This window comes from Pituophis catenifer, unplaced genomic scaffold, assembly GCF_029215685.1.
Source record: "Pituophis catenifer annectens isolate HBS135680 unplaced genomic scaffold, rPitCat1.0.hap2 SCAF_8, whole genome shotgun sequence".
NCBI classification, from domain to species: domain Eukaryota; kingdom Metazoa; phylum Chordata; class Lepidosauria; order Squamata; family Colubridae; genus Pituophis; species Pituophis catenifer.
The window spans coordinates 71,219,673-71,242,839 of record NW_027256888.1 but is presented as its reverse complement, the minus strand read 5'-3'; the positions used below and the strand labels follow the sequence as shown (position 1 = coordinate 71,242,839).

At 42.9% G+C, this 23,167-nt stretch overlaps 1 long non-coding RNA gene across 1 annotated transcript in view; it reads left to right on the top strand.

Annotated features, from left to right (window-relative positions):
- The window catches only part of LOC139320134 (uncharacterized), a 96,107-nt gene that overhangs the window by 58,198 nt on the left and 14,742 nt on the right, over positions 1–23,167 (top strand). The window lies entirely within an intron of this gene.

Here is a 23,167-nt window from a genome sequence, read left to right as displayed (position 1 = left end):
AACCGTTCCAAACTCGATTGCAGAAAATATGACTTCAGTAACAGAGTGGTCAATGCCTGGAATGCACTACCTGACTCTGTAGTTTCTTCCCCAAACCCCCAAAACTTTAACCTTAAACTGTCTACTGTTGACCTCACCCCATTCCTAAGGGGTCTGTAGGGGGTGTGCATAAGTGCACCAGCGTGCCTACCGTCCCTGTCCTAATATTCCTTTTTACTTACTCTTTTCATGTATTCCAATTATGTTTATACTTTTACCTGTTATCTTATATATGCTTGACAAATAAACTTATGAATATGATGATTATGATTATGAAAGAGAAAAATGGAGTAAAGGAAATATTTGGAAAGAAAACAAATGAATTGTAAAAAAAGAGGAGGAGGAAAATGGCTGGGGTTCCCTGATTTGATTTTGTTCTAGCCATCCTCTGGAGAAGATTTCCCTCTAACTTCTCCATCTACACTGGAGAGAAGGAAATCTACCTCTATCTATAATACAGTAGCCTTCACTTACAACCATAGTGACTGTTTGAAGTACAACAGTACTGAAAAAAATGAGTTATGACTGTTTTTCTCACTTACAACCATTGTGACGGTCACAAAGATTACAATCTGTAATCTTCCTAGTTGTTTTATGACAAGCAAAGTCAATGGAGGAAGCCAGATTCACTTAACAACCTCATGATTCACTTAACAACTGCAGTGGCAAGACTTGTTAACTTAACAATTGTGGCAAGAAAAGTCACAAAATGGAGCAAAATTTACTTAACTCTCTTGCTTAGCAACGCAAATTTTGGGCTCAACTATGGTACTAAATTGAGGACTACCTGTAGAGTCTATCTCCTTTTTGATGTACTAACATTATTTATTACTTAATTGCACATACTGTATATATCAGGGGTGTCAACCTCGCGTCATCACGTCGTTGTCGTCATGTGACGTATTGCAACTTTCCCTCCCCTTCGCTAAACCGTGGCCAGCGCGTGACGCATCCAGGACGTGGGCCGCAAGTTTGACAGCCCCGATATATATGGATTTAAGCACCCTGAGTCACTTTTGGAAATGAGAAATTGAAAGTGGGATTAACCACTGAAATTATACTTCAGTAAATAGGGATTGTTCTCCATTCCATGGGGCAGTATGTGTGTGATACAGTACCACACAATCCTGACTTTGAAGGAACTGCCATATTTTTTGGAGTATAACGAGCTCCTGACTATAAGACGCACCTACCTTTTTTGGTGAGGAAAACAAGAAAAAGAAATCTGCCTCTGCCTCCCAGCAATTTACCTCCTTGCAGCAAGCAGCAGAGGCCCAAGCAAAACAGCTGAGAGTCTGGAGGCTGATCCAATCAACTTGTCCTAATTAGGCTGTGCTGAAGCTGAAACGAGCTGTTTCTTCTTGCTTCTTGCTGCAAGGAGGTAAACTGCTGGGAGGCAGAGGCCAAAGGGTGGGGGCCAGTGGGTGGGCGGGGCTACATTCAGTGTATAAGACACACCTAAATTTTCACCCCCTTTGGGGGGGGGAGGTGCGTCTTATACTCCAAAAAATACGGTAGTTAGGGTAGCAAGTCCAACTCTTTGCTGACTGCAAGAATTGAGGGTCATCTTGTCTCTGCTCAATTCTAATTTGTTATTTTTACTCATTTCTCCAATTTTATTTTGCATTGTTGGTTTATTGGTTTTTCATTTCGTCAACTACAGGTAGTCCTCAACGTACGGCCACAGTTGAGCCCAAAGTTTATGTTGCTAAGAGAGAAATTTGTTAAGTGAGTTTTGCCCCCATTTTACAACTTTTCTTGCCACATTTGTTAAGCGAATCCCTGCAGTTGTTAAATTAGTAACACAGTTGTTAAGTGAATCTGATTTCCCCATTGACTTTGCTTGTCAGAAGGTTGCAAAAGATGTTTGCATGACCCTGGCACACTGCAACTGTCATAAATGTGAGTCAGTTGTCAAGCATCCGAATGTAAATCAGGTGACTATGGGGATGCTGCAATGACCGCAAGCGTGAAAAATGATCATAAGTCCCTTTTGTGGCCTCTTGGCCGCCAGCACTGTCAGGGCATTTATTAATCCCATGTTTGGCTCTGGGACTAATTACCCTGGTTTAGAGGAGATGAATCGAGGCTTATTCCTTGTTGCAATAATCTGAAAAGAAACGCGAGGAAAAGGTTTCTAATAAAACTCATTTTAGCACCTCCAGCAGCTGAATCAGATGACGAGATGGCGTGGGAGTCAGGGCCAACATCAAGACAACCTAAGAGCTCTGAGGGGGAAGAGGGAATGGAGCTGGCAGAGCGATAGAGACAGAGGCAGAACTTGGGCCATCCGTCAGCCCTCAGATAGCGAGTCAACAGCCCCCAGGTCTGGAGGTGGCTGATGAGGAAGAGGAGGAACAGCTGGGTCCAGTGCCTGACTTGCGGATGTGCAGAAGGCAGAGGAGAGGAGAGCAGTGGAAATCTATGGGCCGATCCTTGGGATGGAAGAGCCACCGCTGCTAGCGAAGCCCCACCCTAGCTCTGGGGATAAAAGGCAGGGTGGAGATGAATAGATGTGGCAGACAACTATTCATCTCCCTGCCAGACAGACTTGTGAGCCTGCAATGAGAGAGAGAGAGAGAGAGGCCTTTTGTCGGGGCTGTTGACATTCCTAATAAAGGGAACATTTATTTAATTACAGAGGGTTTGTTGTGTTTGGGAGCCGAGTCAGAACAGTCACTTTTTTCAGTGCCGTTGCAAATTCGAACGGTCACTATGCGAATTGTTGTAAACTGAGGACTATCTTTATTAGTTTCATCACCCCGTTGTGTACGAAGGCTATTGGCTAGCCTGAAAAGTTAAAAATAAAAAATCACCTGGGAAAAGAGCCTGGATAGCTCAACAGACTAAAGCCTGTTATTAACATTCAGCTGTCTGCAATTATTGCATGTTCGAATCTCGCCAGGCTCAAGGTTGACTCAGCCTTCCATCCTTTCTAAGGTGGGTAAATTGAGGACCCAGTTTGTGGGGGCAATAAGCTGACTTTGTATAAAATATACAAAAGTATGAAGGCTATTGCTTAACGCATTGTAAGCCGCCCTGAGTCTCCGGAGAAGGGCGGCATATAAATCTAATTAAAAAAAAAAAAAAAGGCAGTGGCAATTGTCTTTGGTAACTGCCAAGAAAATGGCATTGATTTAGTTATAAGGACTCACTCTTGACCCATGAGTGTGCTTCCTTTTTACAACTACAGACATATTTTCCTAAATTCATGGCTGCTGAGCTCATGTGTGTTGCCTACATATATCTTGTTTTCATATTCCGATACGAAAACAAAGCCAATTGTGGTTGAAGAAGGTTATTGTGATATGTCAACAAGGCATACTATGATATGAACAAGGATTCTATGACATGAAAACAAGGCATTTCATAATTCTGAACGAGATCTGACCGTCTACAGTCAAATACGCAGCCCCAGTGCCCAAAGAGCCAGTTATTTTAATCATGATTCTTGTAACATAGTAAAAACTCGGCTTGATGTTAACACAGGTCCCCTTTCTCCACTTCATACCACATTATGGATTCCTAATTGCAGGAGACAGAATGCCAAGATGTTAGAAGCACAAATAACTTTACGAAGAGGAGCAAGGAATCTGAATAGGGAATAAAAAGCTATAACCATTTTTTAAATCACAGTGACCTGAGTATTACTTTAGAACATAATTCTTGGAAATGCAAAAAAAAAGCAAGTGTCCAATTAGCCTTGAGTAGCCCTGAAATTGCTGTGAAAAGCATTTCTCTGAGCTCTGGGCTCTCCTACAAAATGCTTCTGTTCTTCATACTCAACATTCCTTTGAGCCTCCCAAGTGCTTCACATTCGCTTCCTTTTAAATTAGTGACGTTAACTAGATATGAAGATTGCTACAAATATTCATCTCAGCTCTTTTCTTGAGTGTAATTGATAGTGCCCTTCTACGCTGGCTCTTTTCATTAAGTGTTGATGGAAAAAAAAAACCCATCGCAGATTCTTGTTTACATTGGAAGTGTATTTACTTTTTAATACCACATAGACATCAGCAGGCACATACAAGCTAAGCAAAGACCTACCTATTACTGTGTGAATGCCAGTTGAATCTGTAGAAAATTAGCAGCCACCCCTCTCCTAGAAGAATGAAATATTTTGGAGAAATATTAAAAAAGGCAGAATATTATATTTCCCTAAAGGAGAAACATGCTCTTGGAAAACAGCCCCACCTTTCTGAATAGCCCCAGTAGGACTGGGCCAGCCTATCTACAAGACAAAAGACCTTCAGCATCAGGGTGATGGGATTAAGACATGACCCCTCAGGACATAATAGGATTAGCCCTCTACCATCCAGCAGCAGAGCTCACCACATGGCAAAACGAGCCGCTCCACTGCATCACCCAGCAAGCTTCAACCAAGCTTGGGACTCGGACAGCCTACAAAGTTAGCAGTGACCTCTACAACAACCAATAGAATACATTTCTTGCACAGGAACAGGAAGCTCAAGGGCAAGGCCCAAGAGAGGGTATAAATAACCCTCACTCTCCACTCCATGTGGTCAGGTGCCCAGGACCTCAAACCCATGTAAGTCCTGTCCATCAATAAACTATCTTTCCAATCAGCCTCCATGTTTCCAGTGTCTTTCTCCCCACTTGGAACTGAAGCAGATGGATATTTCTTCCAACAAACCTATGCATATGAACCTACACATATTTTTTTTGCTAAATTCAGAACAGAGGTATACTCTTGTTATAAACCAGCATAAAGAAAACTTAATGGAAGCATCTAGAAGGGAGGGAAGATTATATCTTGAGGTTATTTAATCTAATAGGTTGACTTTCTTCTCTTTTATTTATCAGGATGGCGAAGAGATGCATTTGGTTAATATGTGTACAAAAAATCAACCCGAGTCATTTGCACTTTTCTAAATTCATCTCCAAATTGTAATGCAACGTACTGGCCTTATATATCTCGGAAATGTTGTGTTCCTTGTTTAAAAATGGATAACAGAAATAAAAATGTACTTCTATTAGGGAATTAGCAGTGTAAAACATGTATTAGCCATAAAAAAGGGGGAAAATTCATACAAGTTTAAATATGAATTTTCATGCTTATGTAAATGTACATATATAAATTGCTGGGCTCTCTTTTTTTTCCTAAAAAGAAGTTGTAAGCTGATGGGAAAGTAAAAACAGAAGTTTCAATCATTCAGGATATTGCTACGTCTTACCAATGAAGGGGAATATTTGTAGCTTGGTTGAAATGACAGGTCCTTTGTATTCCCTGAGCTTGGTTGTTTACTTGCAGACATTTCATTGCGCAAATGAGGTTACATCATCAGTGCTAGTAAGGAATGAGTTTTGCTCTCGGTTTATATTCTAGTAGCTTGTCCTGTCAGTGTTGTTGAGAGTAGTTAACAGTGGTGGTTTGCCCCCGGTTCAGTCCGGTTCTATAGAACCGGCAGTAAAACCGGTGGGAGACTCCGCCCACCCACCATGACGTCATCCTGGGTGATCTGTGCATGCTCAGTCTCCTGCTCCATTGCAGCCACGAGCAAGCTGAAGAAGTGGGCCGGCAGCCACGTGCGGCAAGGCAAGGCAGGTGTCGGGGTGTGGGCGGCTTGGGTGCGGGGGCCCTGAGGTAAGCCGGTGCATGGCGCCTGGAGCAGCTCCACTCCTCTTGCCTCGCAGTGGAAGCACTGGTATGCCCCACAGACTCTGCCCTGTCGCAAACAAGCAGAAGTGGGTCTCCCGTACATGGGGGGGGGAAATAAGACATCCCCAAAAGTAAGACCTAGTGCCTATTTTGGAGCCCAAAAGAAAATAAGGCTGGGTCTTCTTTTCAGGGAAACATGGGTAGCATGTAAAGCATTGCCCTTTCTCTTCAGTCAGATCAGAGATTGCTGAAATGAATCTTGATTGCAGGCTATGCTACTGCAGCACTTGTGTCAGTTTTCACAACACAAGGGGCAGTGACTATAGAGTATCTGGACAAATTCTGTCATTGCTAATTATATGCTGTCTGTCTGTATTTGAGAGTCCTTCCAGCTGAGTAAATCAATCAACGTTTTTCTATGGTTGCCTTTCATGGCATGTTAAAATGTGCAGACCTTCTATTTCAAAATTATTCTGAACGCTAATGAACTAGACAGCTTGTTGTGTTAAAGTTAGTGAATGATGTGTGAGAGGGCAGGGAAAAGAGAGCTGGGCCAGCTCATGGCAAAGGAGTTGTTTATTCAAAGCAGGATTAAAATCCTCACAAACCATCATGCTTTTGCTGAGGTTGTCATGTGTCCTATTTTATATTTTTTCTATTTGAACGGCTGTCAGAGGATACTCTCTTTTTTTGAAGTCAGTCGTTATTTCAAGATCAATAATCTTGTCAAGTGCCAGGTGTTAGTACATATAACATGTAAAAATGCCAAAATATGAGACTACAAGATTATGGGGAAACTTTTAGCAAGATCTCGTGTGAGAACATCAAAGTCTTGTAGTTTTGGTGGTCCCTGGATGCCCTCTAGGGGTGGAATGGATATCCTGGTATCTACAGACATTGTATTGCTGATCCTCTTCTGTTTGAATGACCGGTTAATCTTGTAATAGTTACTAAAAGGACTGTGAATATCTTGGAGCTGAAGGCCAATTGACACTTGGACAAAGAATTAAGTATATATCCAGCACACTTGGGCATAGTTATCTACACAATGCTGAGGTGTATACTATTTTTATAAATCAAGATACCTACATTTTATGTACATCTGAGCCCCTCTTATTTTCCCCTTTGAAGATACATTATTTTTGGATTACTATGTAAAGTTATCAAATAAAGTTTCCTGTGAGTACCGGGGATAGGTATCCTGAAACAGAAATGGGGAATGTATAATCCTTGAGGTCAGTGGTGGGATTCAAATAATCTAACAACCAGTTCTCTGCCCTAATGACCGGCTGGGTGGCCGTGGTCATGGTGGGCATGGCCAGGGGTGTGACAGGCAGCACTCGGCCTCCTGCGCCTCCCTGGGAGCAAAAACAGGCCGTGGGGGGCCGCCTTGCACCCCTGCCCCCTGTTTTGGGCCTAGTAGGCCTCTCTGTACTTACCTGGGAGCCAAAATGGAGTGCATGGGGATTCCTGGAAGGGGAGGGAAGGGGCCAACAAGTTAACAACCGGTTTGCCCAAACCGGCTGAATCCCACCACTACTTGAGGTATATTTATTAGATTTTATAAGTAACTCGAGGTGGCAAACACACCTAATACTTGCAAGTGAAGGTAAATATACATTGCAGGATAATGTTGCAGGATCCAGTCTGAGTCAGTGACAAGGTTTATTCTTCCTAGCACAAGCCTGACAGCTTGGAAGAATAAACCTTCAGTCCCGGTGACCAACTCAGATTGGATCCTGCAACACCTAATACTTCCTCCTCCTATTTTTCTCACAACAACAATCCTATGAGGTAGGTTGGGGTGAGAGACAGTGACTGGCCCAAAGTCATGCAGCCAGCTTTCATGCCTAATGAGGGACTAGAACTCATACTTGACTTGAAAAATTGCCCCTCCCTATAAAAACAGAAATATAAGCTGGAGAATTGTTTTGTTTTACTGTATAGTTTCACCCATCTCACAATAGTGATTCTGAGCTGCAAGTTTTATTTCTTTCATTATTGTTGTTTTATTGACAGGCAAGGCCTAGCATGACAGCCATTTTGTAAATGGCAGCAACTCCATGGGGTAGCCATCTGGCACAAAGAGGGAAGATACTGAAACAGCACAAATTTAGCTTTTTGTGCTTGTATTCTGACACCAGTGATCTATGGAAGCCATTCTATAAATGGTCAACCAGCCAATTGGAGCTATTCTTTCAGTGCATTTATAACATGCTCTTTGTCAGGGTTCCGACGGATGCCCTAATTAAATCATTTAGCCTCGAGCCAAGCTTCAAAAGAAATCCAGTTATTTATTAGGAGCTTCATGTTGGCAGGTTCCCAAGTGAATTTACGTAACTCTGACCCTACGTAATTTACGCCCCAATCATGACCCTGTTTTCCCCCTCCCCCACCCCCATCAATCACATTTGCCAACAGAGAAATTTCGTGGGTTGTAGAGATCACTCCCCTCGGGCCGCTGTGGATAACCCTGGGAGACAGCCTTGAGAGAGATAAGTCTGGAATGTGCATCCGTCCTTGGCTGCCATGCTATTTCGTCAGTTTCCCATCCCCCTTGCCAATGGCAACTCGAGAGCAGGCCAGGGATGCTTTGCGAGTTGACACTCTGATTTTAAGCTGCTGTGGGAAAACACTGTTTTGTAAAATGGCAGTGAATTTTTTAAAATCCTCAGGTTTAAATAAACAAGGTTCTCAACATTTCAACCTTGTCCACGAGTGGGAAACGCATTTCTACACTAGATGGAAATAAAACCCAGCTGCAAACCAGGTATTTTGATCATCATGTGTTTGAACTCTGCCTTTCTTATTTATCTGCCCAGATTATTTCATTATGGAAACTTTTTCTCCAAGGAATCTGGCAGGTTCTTCCTTTCTTCGCTTGTTCAAAAGCATTAGTGTTTGACATAGCATTTGGTAGTGAAATCAGATTAAAAATTCCAACCCAGGTGTGCCAGCAATCATTGAATCATTCTTAAAAATCAATGTTACATTTTCATTCCGAAAGAAAATCAGCTTCCGAGCTCAGGATTTTTGAAGCACCTGGCTTAATTTTTATACTATCCAATCTGGCCATGATAGAAACCATCAACCAATTGCAGAGAAAGTTGTCTTTTTTCCCTCCATTCTTAATAACTGATTTGTGTTGGAAGTAGATTTCACTCTCTCCATTAAAGAATTAGGTATTAAACTGTCATCTTGCCCCCCCTCCCCAAGAAAATAATAATTGCAATAATTCCCTGCTTATCGTGTGGAGATAATAACTAAAACAGGAGGCTAAAGCAAGCAGCAATAATTAATAGAGCCTGATATTCTAGCTAGCAGCAATTGGATGTTTGCTAAAGTGAAGGAAATAACTCCGTAATTATCCTGTCATTTGCATTTGCATTCCTTTTGTAGACATCTATCACTGGTAGATGGTTATTCAAAATTACCCTTGCATCTCACTTCATCTTTTCCACATCATTTGGGCGGCCCCATGCCTCAACTTGTGAGGTGTATCAGAAATTCAGATGTATCACCAAGATCCCACTTCCAGGTTTCACAATAATGAACTCCTGATATTTTAATGAGGATTTGTTGATAGTTGAGATTATTAACAGCCACTTAACTGCCTTCCTTGTTAGATGTGGCATTCATTATTTGGTCACCCTGGGGGCAAAACCACTTCTTTTCCAAGATCAGATTTAGTTTGCTAGTGACGCTAATGAGATGTCTGAAGGGGTTTTTTTATGTCAGGCCATTGGAAGTGAGAAGTCTACCCTGCTCTACTTGGCAAAGTTCACTTCCTTTTAAAAAAAAACCATAATGAAAAGAGCTTGCTCTTGTCTTTAGCCATTCTTTTTCTCCCGTCTGAAATGCAATACATATAGGCACTGAAAAGATGACATTTCCACTAATCCGTTTAATATTGGATATTGTACCTGAACATAAGGCAAAATGTATTTCCTATGAATTTTTTTTAAAAAATATAATGTTTTGTACAGTGGTTGGATTCAAATTTTTTACTACCAGTTTTGTGGGTGTGGCTTGGTGGGCGGGGCAGGGGAAGGATACTGTAAATTTTATTTATTTATTTATTTATTTATTTTATTTACCAAAAATTTATATGCCGCCCTTCTCCCTAAGGACTCAGGGCGGCGAACACAAGTTAAAAACATACAATAATAAAAAGTAGGTAATTAAAACCCAGATTAAAACAACAACAATCAAAATAATAAAACTCAAGGATCATCTCCATTCCCTCCCCACTCCAGGGGGAGTGCAAAATCCCCATTTCCTCCCGATAAGCTGGGACTCGAGAGGCAGAGAATAGATGGGGATGGGGCCAGTCAGAGATGGTATTTACCAATTTCAACAACAATCAGGACTGCCTGGATTGCCATCATTATGACCACATTGTTTAGTGACAGCAACCCCAGTTCCAGTTGCAGTCGTAACTTGAGGATTACCCATATGATCCTATCTAAATATTTGGAGGGCACCTTATTGCCTAACTCTATACTCTGTACTGGTTTTTCATTTTATTTCATTTTCATTTCATGATCTACTAAAAACAATCAAACATGACGTGATAGAGCCATGTTATATATTTTCAGAAGACTGACTGTTTCAAGGCAAGATTGTTATATGATGATCACTACAGTAAAATAGGAAATGGATTTTTAAAAACTCAATTTTTTGTATTCCCACTTTACCCAAAGGTGCTTTTTCAAGAGGCAACTGGACTTCCTTTGTTCTTCCTTGAAGACGTTTCGCTCAGGGGTGAAATGCTCCCAGATCGAACTGGATCGCCCGATCCGGTAGCGATCTTGGCCGATGGTTTGGCGATCCGGTAGTGATGGCGGAGCAAAGCTCCGCCCACCCACCCAGGTGTCATTACTTCCTAGTTTTAACCAGGAAGTAATGTGTTTTTTACCTTCTGCGCAGTGGTGGGATTCAGACAGTTCGCACCTATTCAGGAGAACTGGTTGTTAACTTTCTAAGCAGTTCGGAGAACCGGTTATTGGAAGAAATCTCCTTTTGTTTTTTTCCACTTTACAGGGCTAATCCTGTAAGGAAGTCAGGAAGGAAACATTCTGGCGTTGTTTCTAGCCTAATCTTTATTGCCCTGCTTACAGAAACTGCCTCTCTGGTTGACCTTTATTACATTGTAACAGCTAAGGCGAAGCGCCCATCGACATGAGTGATGTTGAGTTGGCCATGCCCACATGGTTACATGACCACCAAGCCACACCTACCCAGCTGGTCATTAGGGCAGAGAACCGGTTGTTAAGTTATTTGTGCTTCCGAATCGGTAAGGAAGATAAGTAGATTTCACCCCTGGTTTTACTTCTCATCCAAGAAGCTTGTCAGAACTGAAGAAGCTTCTTGCATGAGAAGTGAAATGTCTTCAAGGTAAAAAGAAAGAGAGTCCAGTTGCCTCTTTAAAAAAAAAAAAGGCACCTTTGGGACCTGGATGACTGAGAATCTCCATAGATATTCCCATTTTGCATTTTTCAGTGATGGCTTCGTTTGTTAACTAACCGACCTCTACCCCTGTCTTCTCCTGTTGTGTGCTATGCATTTCATTCTCCTCCATTTATCAACAACAATATGACTCAGGGAAGATAGTGAGAGCAATAGCAACTGGAGAGCCAGTGTGATTATGGGTTAAGCAGGGGTGGTATTCGCTTACTTTCCCTACCGATTTGCAAATGTGAGCGCTTTGCTCATATGTGCAGCTTGCACCCATGCGCGCGACTTGAAAATGTGCCTAAATAGGACGGAATAGGGGCGGGGGGGGGGGGCAGTCGCTACTACCGGTTCGGGCGAACCAATCGTAATCAGCTGAATACCATCTCTGGAGTTAAGGTGTTGCTCTTGAATCAGAGAGACTGAAATTCATGCCCATCATTAGTTGTGAAAACACCTTGGGGGATTTGGGAACCATTTTCTTTCCATTCCCTTTACTCCAGAGTTTCCCATGTAAACTGCCTTGGATTCCTGGAGGGAGAGGCAAGAAGTAGCCTCATAAATAAATCAATAAATAAACCAGACGTAAGTGAACTAGCAAGATCCAACAGCAATGCTGTACAGAACACTCTGACTGGCAATGTTAGACCATAGTATGTCCTTCCTACAGGTCTTAAATAAAATATGATTCCCTTGATGGTGTACACTCTAAGTGCTTCTTTTATATCAGGATTGCATTGATTTTATTCTGGGATAATGACCCTTTTTTCTCTGACGGTGCTTTAGCCCTTAACCAGAAGTCTCTCATATTTTATTTATGCCCCTCGATGAGCCTGTTCTTCCTTTTGTTGCGTTTCTTTATTCCCGAAGAACTGTGTTGTAATCTGATGCCACCTAGGGACTGAACTGAAATTACTTTTTTTTCTTTCCCCCTCCTTTCCTCCATTAAAGCACTTAGGAAAGCTGCAGCTTTTGGATTTTTTTTTTTTTTTTTTAAACTGGCTGTTTCATCAGATGAATGGCCTCTAAGTCAGAGTGCTCAGTTCAGAATAGAATGGAAAGAATAGATTGGCGGCTGAGAAGGCAAGGAGGAAACATTCACCATGGTGGAAAAAAGCATCTGCCGTCTCCTGACCACCCATAGAGTTGTGTTCAATCCCCCAAAATAAGGTAAAATTTTTAAAAAATCATGAATATCTGAATATGAATCCCTGGAGATTTATCCAGTAGAAAGTCTGTTTCCAGTGATTAAATTTATGACTTCCATTCCATGTTACACTTTGTAGATCTGTCCTTGAATGCGTTAGCAGAGACAGGAGACTGGCAAAGAAATCAACAACTCTGTGTGTGTGTGTGTGTGAGAGAGAGAGACTTATGTTCTGCCCCAGCTACGGACCCCAAAGAACACAGCACACACAAAGTCTGTACAAACCTTAGTTTACTAAATTAAATCAGTCTTTTTTCAAACAAAGGCTGTTAATTAACTTTCCTAACAGCCTACAAGAATCAAAAGAATAAATAATTGTAATCTTACTATGGTTGGCAGAAAGCCCAGAAACAATTTGCAGGAAACTGATAAGAGAACTAAGATTAAGACGCGAAGGAGAGTGAACGAAGTTGTTCCCTGCAAAGTGCCTCAGTCGTCGTCCTTCCTTAAATAGGCTAAGGGAGTGGCCAATTAGCCCCAAGCCTTACTCTCAAGGAGACCTCCTCCTGAGGAGCCACTCCTGCCTTTTGGCAGCTCTGCGCGCCCGTGCATGGAGAAGAGGCTCCTCCTTTTCTTCCTCTTCACTTATGGGAGCTTCTGGAGGTTCTGAAGGCCCTGGCTGAATCCTCGCCTCTGGCACCACATCTTCTCCAGCCTCCTCATTGTCTGACTTGAGTGCCAGCTGCACAGGCTGCTGGAGCAGCACCACACCAGCCTCCTCGCTGTCGGAATCAGCTACTAGCTGCACAGGCGGCTGATGGGCCACAACACTTGCTAGTTCGAATCTCCCCAGGCTCAAGGTTGACTCAGCCTTCCATCCTTTCTAAGGTAGGTAAATTGAGGACCCAGTTTGTGGGGGCAATAAGCTGACTTTGTATAAATATACAAAAGTATGAAGGCTATTGCTTAACGCATTGTAAGCCGCCCTGAGTCTCCGGAGAAGGGCAGCATATAAATCAAATTTAAAAAAAAACAAAAACTGGCTGGCTCACTGGAACCCGGAAGAGCAACGGGTGACAGCTCGCATGCCCAAAGAGATGGCTGTCAACTCGCAAAGCATCCCTGGCCTGCTCTCAAGTTGCTCTCCATCCTGACTACTATCGACCCTGACAATGGCTCTGTGTGCCACTTCCATCACATGTGCCATAGGTTTGCCATCACAGACCTATACCATCTCAGACAAGTGACTGTCCCGTCTCTTTTTAAAAACCTTAGGATAAGTAGTACATTTAAGGCCAAAAGAAACAGCATACGGGTAGTCCTCGACTTACAACAGTTCATTTAATGACCGTTCAAAGTTACAACAGCACTGAGAAAAGGGAGTTATGACCGTTTTTCCCACTTACGACTGTTGCCGCACCCCTATGGTCACATGATCTAAATTTGGACGCTTGGCCACTGACTCATATTTATGTCCCGGGTCATGTGATCATCTTTTGTGACCTTCTGACAAGCAAAGTCAATGGGGAAGCCAGATTCACTTAACAACCATGTTACTAACATAACACCTGCAGGGATTCACTTAACAACTGTGGCAAAAAAAGGTCATAAAATGAGGCAAAACTCACTTAACAAATGTCTCGCTTAGCCAAAGAAATTTTGGGCTCAGTTGTGGTCGTAAACCGAGGAGTACCTGTAATCCATTTACAAGATTTTATAGCAATAGCACTTAGACTTGTATTCACAGTGCTTTCTCTCTAAGCAATTTACAAAGTCAGCATATTGCTCCCAACAATCTGGGTCCTCATTTTTCTGCCCTTGGAAGGATGGAAAGCTGAGTTAGGATCGAACTGCTATCAATCGGCAGAATTAGCCTGCAATGCTGCATTCCAACAACTCTTGTTCAAATTGTTATAAAATGTACTGGATTGATCTATTGGCAGCCTCTAGCAATTAAGAGGCAGAAAATCACATCTTTCATGTTTAGTCTCACAACAACCTTGTGGGGCATCAATGGTCTTGTCTATGAATGGTTTTTCCTGAATATTTGGCTGTCTACTGCTAGAAGATGGAACAATGCAATCACTGATCAGTTGAATCCAGCAGTTTTTATAGTGATGGAATTTTTTTACTACTGGTTCTGTGGGTGTGGATTGGTGGACGTGGAGTGGCTTGATGGGCGTGGTGTGGCTTGGTGGGCGTGGCTTGGTGGGCGTGGCAGGGGAAGGATACTGCAAAATTCCCATTCCCACCCCACTCCAGGGAAAGGATACTGCAAAATCTCCATTCCCACCCCACTCCAGGGGAAGGATACTGCAAAATCTCCATTCCCACCCCACTCTGGGGCCAGCCAGAGGTGGTATTTGCCGGTTCTCCGAACTACTCAAAATTCCCACTACCAGTTCTCCAGAACTTGTGAGAACCTGCTGAATAGCACCCCTGAGTTTTTATCTTTGGAATCTGGACAATTGTCTTAATAAACTCCGGTGAATTTATTGCAATGCAGAGATGAGGTTCAATTCTGCTGAATTTCTAACTGAATGAGCCCTGGTGGCGCAGCAGACTAAAGCACTGTTATTAACATCAGCTGCCTGCAATTACTGCAAGTTCAAATCTCACCAGGCTCAAGGTTGACTCAGCCTTCCATCCTTTCTAAGGTAGGTAAAATGAGGACCCAGATTGTGGGGGCAATAAGCTGACTTTGTATAAATATACAAAAGTATGAAGGCTATTGCTTAGCGCATTGTAAGCCGCCCTGAGTCTCCAGAGAAGGGCGGCATATAAATCAAATTTTTTTAAAAAAAAACTAACTAGCTTTTCTTTCTTTATGTAATTAACACCACTGCCTTCACCCTCCTAATGACACGTACATCCTAAAAGGTCTGTACGGGATTCAGTTGATGCATTCGATACGCTATTGTGATATTTTAATAGGTGGCTAAGCAAATAACATATTGAATCAAATGATAACTGTCTAGGTACCTTCTCACCGTATTGGCTTTCACTGAGATATTTAGATATAGTTCCATTTAATGGCTCTCCTAATAACTCTGCCTTTTTGAAACCCATTTCGTAAATAATGCATCCCTTATTGACAGTACCAGAAATGCAATCAAGAACACGGCTAGAAAACCCAATGATTCTGCACTATTGACTCTATAAACCCCCATCCGCTTTAATTACATTTCTGGTATGTACCAGAACTGAAAATGGGCAAAGAAAGAGAGAGGTAGCTATAAATGGACCTTGTCCTCTCAAGACTGTCTTTTTCAACCTGAACAGATGTTGAGATTACCTGCCCAAAGTCTCCTTGGACAGAAAACTGCCTGGGGACAACAGAGGGACATGTAACCCCAACATTTGGAGGACAATAGATTGGAAATAGATTGTCTTAAAGTGTAGATAAATTCCAAATTGGCAAGTGTTGGTTTTTGAATGAGTGAGTGAAAGTCAGAGCAAAAATGACTTGCTATCTTTGATTTTCCTTACAAAAATCAGTCATTGTGTGTGTTCTTTGCCAGCACATTTTGTTGTTCAGAACATGGCTGGTGAGCAATAGCCTGTGAACTGGGAGTGTGAAGAATACAGTAGTGGCCAAAATTGTGAAAGTGAACTGGTGCAATACAGTGTTACTCAGTCTCAATGCCCCAAAGTTAGTCCAGGAGAAAACTATGGTTGCTGGTATCAAAAACCACTGAGAAGTCAAGTAGAGTCAAAATGGATGTCTAGTCAAGTTAATCTTTCGTTGATGTCTAGGAGAAACTCTACTGTTTCCTGTTTTATCCCACTCAGCTCTTCTGTAAATTATGATGAGTGATGGGATCCATGAGAAAGAAAAGATTGCATGGCTGTGATCTGATCTAAGGCCATAGTCATCCTCTCATTTTAAGTGGCAACTAAGGCCTCAGATGGACCATGCAGCTGTCCACCAGGAACAACCTTTAGCTCCCTCTGGAACCCTTCTGGGTCCATCAGATGCCAGAGTTGGGCCAATCTAGCTGCTTCCACCTTCCTGAATGGGAGGGAAGCACCAGAGAACCTCATAGTCACCTGGGAGCTATGTGACAATGGCAGGGGTTCACAAAGGACTCCCCCAATTCCAGATCATGTTGCAACTGCCCTAAGGAGAAAATCTAATCACCTGTGAAAACATTGCCTTATGCTGGGCTCTGGATGACTTGAGATATCCTCATGTCTTGGTGGCCATGAACACCCAAACCACTTCAATCTACCTCCAAGAGAAAGTACAGTAGTGGCCAAAATTGTGGAAACCTTTTGGGGAAAGTGTATTTTTGAGGTTTGATGGCTAATAACACCACTTTTTTTTTTTTTGGAGTTGCAAGATAATCCTATTCCACTGCTGGAATGGCCTGGGAATAGCCCAGACCTTCACCCAATTGAAAAGCTATGGAGCCGACTAAAGAAACTTGTTAGTCAGAAGCGACCCAGCAATAAAACCCAGTTAATAGAAGCAATCATTCAATCTTGGTTTCACATTAAAACAGCTGCAGAACTAAAAGACTTGGTTCATTCCATGGGAAACATTGTAAGGCCGTAATTCATGCTAAAGGTTACCCAACTAAGTATTAACTGACATGGTGATCATTTTTGTATATCCTGTTTTTTCTCCGTGTTTCACTTTTCTTCTTTATATTGTAACTGCTATTCTAATAGCAAATCCTTCATAAAAGTTATTGCATTACATTCTTGATTAAATTATCTTTCCATTGATATATCATTTTGTGGTACTACTCCAAAAAAAAAAAAAAAGTGGTGTTATTAGCTAGTTTTGGAAAATACACTTTTCCTAAACGGTTTCCACAATTTTGGCCATTACTGTAATTAATCTATGGATTGAATAGGAGAAGTTATATAAAACAGTTGGGTCAACAATCAGGAGTATAGTATATCACCTTTTTCCAGCAAATAGGAGGAAAATGTGTTTGATGTGCTCACTTTCTTGAGTTATTTGTAAAAATAATAAAGGAAGGATACAAATTGATTTTAAAAAAGGGTAGAAGGGCAGGTAAAGCAGTAATGAATCCCAAAATCTTGCCGTTGGACTTCAACTGTTCTGCCCCCTTATTTGTATTGCTTTTATTAATGTTCAAATAGCTTGTCTAGATTCCTTTGTTAGCAACTCTGCCTGAATTTATGGCAAGAAAGTGCTGGTAGTGCAGCAGACTAAAGCACTGTTATTAACATCAGCTGCCTCAATTACTGCAAGTTCAAATCTCACCAGGCTCAAGGTTGACTCAGCCTTCCATCCTTTCTAAGGTAGGTAAAATGAGGACCCAGATTGTGGGGGCAATAAGCTGACTTTGTATAAATATACAAAAGTATGAAGGCTATTGCTTAACGCGTTGTAAGCCGCCCTGAGTCTCCGGAGAAGGGCAGCATATAAATCAAATTTTTTAAAAAAGAAGAAGATTTGACTGCATGGGTATTTAGACAAGGAATCTGAACCCAATAAAGAAGATCCAATAGAAATTTGTTTTTATGCCTGTTGCATTTTCTGAAATGAATCTCCTGAGGAAATGTTCAAAGAAAACATGGTTTCTGTATTGATTTAGAAAATTCTATTAGCAAAAAAAACCTAAACGGGATTGCAAAAGAGTAATAAAATAGGATAAAGTACAAAAAACAAATTCAGTTTTGCAAAAAAAAAAATTGAATATATACCAACAAATATATAACCAATAATGAGCTTATTTTCCCAGAGAAAATCTATCTATGGATCAATACTGTCTTGATGGCATACAATCAATCATCAATCAATTGCTTTTATTTGGCAATAGAACCAAAGAGAAACCTGTCACAAATGAGCCTCAAACATCACGTAAAAAATTGAGAATCATTGAAATAATGTAAAATGATACCTTATTTCCTGTTCCTCCAACTTTTAATTATTCTATACAATCATACATAGCATCTTTGTTCCCATAATTATCTTGGCTCCCCCTAACCAGTTTTTCTAGTGTCTAACTCTAGTGACAACTTTGTTGGAAGGGATTGTCATCAAAAAAACTTTGAGCAAAAAAAAAAATATTGAAGTTTGAGTATAGGTATCAGTCTCTCTAAGGCAGTGTTTCCCAAACTTGGGAACTTCAAGATGTATGGACTTCAACTCCCAAAATCCCACAGCCAGCCATGCTGGATGGGGAATTCTGGGAGTTGAAGTCCACACTTCTTAAAGTTCCCAAGTTTAGGAAACACTGCTCTAAGGAGCCTTTGGAATCAACATTTATATTGGCCTTTTAGAGAATAGATGGTATAATGTATCTCCCATACACATGTGAGCTGTATTCGTTACCAACCCAATAATATGTCCCCTCTCTACAAGAGCAATAGCTTTGTGGAGTCCTTGGTGCTCTCTGAACTTGGTTGTTTGCCTGCAGATGTTTCATTCAAAGTAACACCATCAGTGTGATTGAGTGTGGGGTTTTCTCCCTGTTTATATACAGTAGCTTGCCCTGCCTGTGTTAAGAAGAAGTAGCTTCTTAATTAGCATATTGTTTTCTGCTTGAATGTTTGTCTGGTGTTAATCCCTGCTTATCTGAATGATGGTTGTTGGAAAAAATGTGTTCTGATCTTTTCCTTTCCTTTTTTAAAATTGTCTCTTTTGAATTGCATAAATGTGGCTTATCTCTAACAATGATTTGTCTGAATGCCAAGCTTCCCTAGCATTTTTTGGATTTAGCTTTGTCTAGGATGCTCACAGTTTCCCAGTTGAAACGATGGTTGAGTTTGTCCATGTGTTGTGTGATTAAGAAGTTTTCATCATGTCTTCTGACTGCTAATTGGGTTCATTAGTCTTCTGCCTGTTCTCCCTACATAGTGACTCTTATAGTCCTTACATTGTGTATGTTGTAGATGACTCCTGTTTTCTTCTTGGGTTACTGGGTTGCTATTGTTGTTTTTTGGTTTACCGAAGATATTTTGGAGGGTTTTCGTTGGTTTCTGGGCAGCAATGATGCCATGTGATTGTAACAGTCTGTTGGTTATTTCTGAGCTGTTTTTGCTGTACAGCAGTATTATCTTTTTCATGGTTTGTATTGGTTGAGCTGTAGTGGGTTGAGAGGTCAGGCACTTTTCATTTATGGATATCCATTTCATTGAAAGATGTTGTATAGGTGGTCTGTTTCCTTTTTGTGGTGTTCTGGATGGCTGTAGCCAGTTTGTTCTCCTCTATACTCCACAATTCAGCCCTGAGCTATATATATTCTCTTCTCTTCAATAGCTTTGGTTCAGTGGTGGGTTTCAAATTTTTTTACTACCGGTTCTGTGGGCGTGGCTTGGTGAGCATGGCATGGCATGGCTTGGTGGGTGTGGCTTGGTGGGCGTGGCAGGGGAAGGATACTGTAAAATCTCCATTCCCACCCCACTCCAGGGGAAGGTTACTGCAAAATCCCCATTTCCTCCCGATCAGCTGGGACTTGGGAGGCAGAGAATAGGTGGGGGTGGGGCCAGTCAGAATTTTTACTACCAGTTCTCCGAACTACTCAAAATTTCCGTTACCGGTTCTCCACAACTGGTCAGAACCTGCTGAAACCCACCTCTGCTTTGGTTGGTCAAGATTCTCCACAAAGAAAGCTCTAAACCTCCATACATGTAGTTCCTTTCAGACTCACACTGAGTAAATTAATCCATGCATTCTTAAGAGACCTTTTGTATGATTTACATTCATAAGAACTGAACACCTAAGTCTAATAAGTTGCGTAACTCTTCTTAACACTTCTGAGAAAAGGGAAAACGGAAGAATAACAATAGTTTCATGTACTGCTTTATAGAATCCATCACTGCATTTGTTTTTAGCAATAATTGACAAAAAAAAAAAAGGCATGATTTTAGGGAATGCTTTTCCATAATAGAGAGTGACCATGCACCAATGGGAATAAGGGAATCATTCCATTAGATAGCTTTGTGCATAGGCAAGAAGGTTTAATTGATGTAATTATGTTTGGAGTTAGCCCACTCATGGTACAAACTCATGCTGTTCCACAGTAGAAACGGATTGTTTAGAAGTACAGAAATTCGTAGTATTGCTGGAATAGTGTCATAACCTATTAACAGATTCTTAAATCATCAGTTCAGCTGCAGTTCCTAACAGTGGTGGGTTTCAAAAACTTTTTACTACTGGTTATGTGGGTGTGGCTTGGTGGGTGTGGTTTGGCGTGGCTTGGTGGGCGTGGTAGGGGAAGGTTACTGCAAAATCCCCATTTCCTCCCAATCAGCTGTGACTTGGGAGGCAGAGAATAAATGGGGTCAGGGCCAGTCAGAATTTTTACTACTGGTTCTCTAGAACTGGTCAGAACCTGCTGAAACCCACCTCTGGTTCCTGATGGGCAATTGTCTACTTAACCCTCCAGCCCTGACCATCCCAGATGGTGAAAATGATTGTAGCAGTTGCTAAAATCTCTCCTCTCTAGACTTTAGATAAATGGCTGGCACTCACTCCTTATCAGCCTATTAAAAATCCCAGTCTCACCTAAGGATGATCCTCATAGTTTGTAGATAAGAATGGTATTGTTGTGCTTCTTACTGGGAGAGGAAATGCTGATAATGGACATTTTGGGTTGCATGAGTACGATACAGTACGCAAGGGTCAGGAATAGGTGCAATTCAGTGGTGGGTTGCTCCCGGTTCTGTCTGGTTCTTTAGAACTGGTAGTAAAAATGGCGGGAGGCTGTGCCCACCTGCCCGGACGTCATAATTGACAATCGCGTCGGCAGAAAATCGCCCAGCTGCCTTGTTTAGGGTGACTCGCTCCCTTCTCCATCTGGGAGCGCGGGAAGACCCCTTGCAAGGTCGTGCTGAGGATTTTGCGCATTATCTGCACGATAAAGTCGCTCAAATTCGGGAAGGCTTGGACTCCGACTGGGTAGGTACAGGCGGGTTGTCCGAGGTCTGTCTTGAGACGGTTATCTGGGATGAGTTTGACCCTGTGACTCCCGAGGACGTGGACAGGATGCTGGGGAGGTTGAACGCAACCACATGTTTATTGGACCCGTGTCCCTCCTGGTTGGTGCTGGCTACCCGGGAGGTTACACGAGGCTGGCTCCAGGGGATTATAAATGCTTCCTTGAGTGAGGGGTTCTTGCCTCCCGCCTTGAAAGAGGCGGTGGTGAGGCCCCTCCTCAAGAAGCCCTCTCTGGACCCAGCTGTTTTAGCAAACTATCGTCCAGTTTCCAACCTTCGCTTCCTGGCGAAGGTTGTTGAGAGTGTGGTTGCGCGACAGCTCCCGCAGTACCTGGAGGAAACCGTCTATCTAGATCCGTTCCAGTCCGGCTTCAGGCCCGGGTACAGCACGGAAACGGCATTGGTCGCGTTGGTTGATGATCTCTGGAGGGCTCGGGACAGAGGTTGCTCCTCTGTTCTGGTCCTATTAGACCTCTCAGCGGCTTTTGATACCATCGACCATGGTATCATGCTGCGCCGGTTGGAGGGGTTGGGAGTGGGAGGCACTGTTTTACGGTGGTTCTCCTCCTATCTCTCCGACAGGTCGCAGTCTGTGTTGGCTGGAGGGCAGAGGTCGACCTCAAGGCACTTGGTTTGTGGGGTGCCACAAGGGTCGGTCCTCTCGCCTCTCCTGTTCAACATTTATGTGAAGCCGCTGGGCGAGATCATCCGTGGTTTTGGGGTGCAGTGCCATCTGTACGCTGATGACACCCAGCTGTACATCTCCACCCCAGACCACCCCAACGATGCCCTTGAAGTGATGTCCCGGTGCCTGGAGGCGGTGCGGGTCTGGATGGGGAGGAACAGGCTCCGACTCAATCCCTCCAAGACTGAGTGGCTGTGGCTGCCGGCGTCCCGATATAGTCAGCTGGTGCCATCGCTGACTATTGGGGGCGAGACATTGGCCCCCACGGAGAGGGTGCGTAACTTGGGTGTCCTCCTGGACGCACGGCTGTCCTTAGAAGAGCATTTGACGGCCGTGGCCAGGGGGGCTTTCTATCAGGTTCGCCTGATACGCCAGTTGCGCCCCTTTCTGGATCGGGACTCCCTATGCACGGTCACTCATGCCCTCGTTACTTCCCGCCTTGACTACTGTAATGCTCTCTACATGGGGCTCCCCTTGAGGAGCACTCGGAGGCTCCAACTGGTGCAGAATGCGGCCGCGCGGGTACTTATGGGGGCGGCATGGCGCTCCCACGTGACACCTCTCCTGCGCGAGCTGCATTGGCTTCCAGTGGTCTTCCGAGTGCGCTTCAAGGTGTTGGTTCTCATCTTCAAAGCGCTCCATGGCTTAGGACCCAGTTATTTACGAGACCACCTTCTGCCTCCGATAACCTCCCACCGGCCAACACGCTCCCACAGAGAGGGTCTCCTCAGGGTGCCGTCTGTCAGGCAATGTCGGCTGGCGACCCCCCGGGGAAGAGCCTTCTCTGTGGGGGCACCCGCCCTCTGGAATGAGCTGCCCCCAGGGATACGACTAATCCCGGACCTCCGGACCTTCCGCCGGGCCCTGAAGACTTTTTTATTTCAGCAAGCCGGGCTGGGTTAAAAAAAAATTTTTTTAATTGGTGAATTTTATGGGTAACGGGGTTTTAAATTGGAGAAGCCTAAGATAATTTAATTTTGTTTTAATGTATTTTAATATTTGTATTATGTGTTTTTAATTTTGGCTGTTCACCGCCCCGAGTCCTTCGGGAGAGGGGGCGGTATAAAAATTTAATAAATAAATAAATAATAATAAATAAATCTGCGCATGCGCAGAAGCATGTGTGCACGCTCCCATTGCGAACCAGTAGTAAAGGTAAGTAGAACCCACCCCTGGTGCAATTAGTGTACAAAGTGAATCTGTGTGCAATGCCTCACTTGACACAGCTCCTTGAGATCCAAGAGGCCCCAAATTGTCTTCCACCCTATGTTTCAGCTTTAAAATCATAACCTTGCTTAGGCTT